Raw genomic sequence first — 2779 nt, 5'->3', positions numbered from 1 at the left:
CTGCGACTGGTCAAGAATTGTTCATTTTGTTTATCTTTTCTAAAAAACTGAGTCTTTGTTAATCTTTTGTATTGTTTTTCTAGTGTCCATTTCATTTATTTCTGGTCTGGTCTTTATTATTTTCTTTCTTCTCTTATTTTTTGTTTTAGCTTGTTCTTATTTTTATCCAGTTTCTTGAGTTACAACATTAAGTCGTTTATTAGAGATTGTTTTTCAACGAAGCTGTTTATTGGTATAGTTCCCTTTTATAATAGTTTCTGGTATATCCCATAGGTTTTAGTATGTTATTTTTTCCATTTTCTTTTTTTTCAAGAAAATATTAAATTCTCCTTCTAATTTCTTCTTTGACGCATTGGTTATTTAGGAGCTTGTTTTTAAATTTCCATGTATTTGCAAAGTTTGTGAAGTTCCTCCTGTTATTGTTTCTAGTTTTATATCATTGTGGTCAGAAAATATACTTGATATGATCTCTATTTCCTTAAATTTGTTAGACTTCTTTTGCGGCCTAACATGTTTATCCTGGAGAGTATTCCATTTGCAGTTGAGAAGAATGTGTATTCCACAGCTATTTCACGGAATGTTCTGTAAATGTCTGTTAGGTCCATTTGGTCTGAAGAGCAGTCAAAATCCAATGTTTCTATGTTGATTTTCTGCTTGGATGATCTGTCCATTATTGAAAATGGGGTGTTGACATCCCCTCTTTTTTTTCCCACTTCCTCCCAAACACATATTGCAAGTATCACAGAAAATTGTAACAACACAAGCAACTGGTTTTCAACACATAGTGAGCTCAAGCATGAAGGGTGAGTACTGAAGATCTACAGAGGTCAGACTGGGAGCCCTGCCACAGGAAGTTTGAACCTCTCAAAACAGCTCTTTCCTCCCACAGTCCAGGCTCATCACTTCTTCCTAATCTAAGGTGACTTATCCACACACAGAAATATAGGCTGCTCCATATATGTCAATAATTGCTCTGCTGTGTTTCACGAGGGATCTTCACAAGCCAAACCCTGGCTCAAATTCTGTACCGGAAGTTCCTGTTGCTGTCAAAGAACTCTTGCCCCTTCTGCACTACTTTGCCGCTGAAGCGACCTAGATCCCCTGTCTTCAACTTCTCCAGCTTCTGATCACTTGGCAGCCTACCATCATCAGTTCTTCTGGTGCTCTCAGAATCACTGGTGTACTTCTGCAGCTCTCTCTGACAACCTAGGGCTGCAGCAAGAGGCACAGAGCTCTGCTTCTCCAGATTCTGGCTTCCTTTATTCTTTCCCTTCCATCTCCTTGGTACATTTGTCCTGTGAGTGTTTGACTCTATCACTTTCAAAGCTGTGGTGTGATTCGGGTCTTTGGATGAGGCTTCATGCCCTGGCATAAGCAAACAGCCTGATACAGAGTGCCCTGCAGGGAATGGCTTTGAGGTATTTCCAGGGCCCTGAAGCTGCTGGAGCAAGTGGGCAACCCCAGTTTTCTTAAGGACTTTTTGATCCTGCTTCAGTTTCAGCTCCAATGTGGGTACCAACTTGCTTTTTAAAACTCTTGAGATCACATCAGTGCTGACATCAAAGCCTTCAGCCAACCTGGGAACTGACCAGGACTCTGCAAATTCCTTATGTAAATACTGGATCTACACCATGGGTTCCCATGTCAGGCTTCTGGTGTTTCCATTTGCCTCCAAATTTTCCGGAATCAGATTGCTTTTTTTCTGTCACTGCAGGGTGCTAGGGTAGAGAACCAGTGGCAGAAGCCATGTGTGGAAGGAGGATGGATGTTTGAAGAGCCTCAGGCTAAATCATGGAGCACCCAGCCCTCTTCTCTTTGATAGCAAGGGCAATCGGGCCATGTCTGCCAGCTTAGAGCTGCTCTGCAAACCCAGAAATCTGACACCTAGAGCAATAACTGCCCATAAGCATGCCTCTCTCTAAACTGGTGATGAAATATGTCACTGGTGAAGGGACTAGTGGTCCCAGGGGAGCTGGACACCTGACACTGTGCTCTGGACATTGGATAAGAAGAAACAAGGGCCCCTATGCATGTAGCAGCAGGACGCCTGGAACCAAGGGGGTGTGGCCTGGGGTGCCAGGGCACAAGGCCCTGCTTCAAGCTGAGGGCCCAGGGAGGAGCCGGTACCTCTCCACCTCTTGTAGCTCCCATTCCTCTGGCTCCTAGTCAGAATCGGGGTCCAGCTGCCAGCTGATAGGGCCTGGGCCTCCACCCCCTAGATCATGAACCCACAGTGAGCAATGGCAACACAGACATGCCAGTCTAGCTAGAGACTCAGAGTAACCGCCATGTCAATGCATATCAGCCTTCAGCATTCTACAACATGGCAGCAACCTGACATCTCCTCTTATTATTGTATTGTAGTCTCTTTACATCTACTAATATTTGCTTTATATATTTGGGTGCACCGATGCTGGGTGCATATATATTTACGATATATCCTCTTGCTGAACTGATTCCTTTATCATTATATAATGATAAATGTTTTGTTTCTATAGTTTTGGATTTAAAGTTAATTTTATTTGATGTAAGTGTAACTTATATTCATCCCTTTAAGTTAATTTTATTTGATGTAAGTGTAGCTTATATTCATCCCTTCGCTTTCAGTCTATGTGTGTTCATACAGGTGAAGTGAGTTCTTATAAGCAGCATATAGTTGAGGCTTGATTTTTTAAAGAATTATTTAACCACTATATATCTTTTAATTAAATAATTTAATTCATTTATATTCAAGGTTATTATTGATTGGTAAGACTTACTCTTGCCATTTTGTTAAGTG

At 41.5% G+C, this 2779-nt stretch overlaps 1 pseudogene; it reads right to left on the bottom strand.

Moving 5' to 3' along the window:
- Window positions 1-1015: 1015 nt before the first annotated feature.
- LOC717337 (neugrin-like) lies at window positions 1016-2290 on the bottom strand (annotated as a pseudogene).
- Between the last annotated feature and the right edge of the window lie 489 nt (window positions 2291-2779).

Source organism: Macaca mulatta, chromosome 4 (genome assembly GCF_049350105.2).
Source record: "Macaca mulatta isolate MMU2019108-1 chromosome 4, T2T-MMU8v2.0, whole genome shotgun sequence".
In the NCBI taxonomy this organism is placed as follows: Eukaryota; Metazoa; Chordata; class Mammalia; order Primates; family Cercopithecidae; genus Macaca; species Macaca mulatta.
The sequence above is the reverse complement of the archived record's forward strand: the minus strand, read 5'-3'. Positions and strand labels throughout refer to the sequence as shown.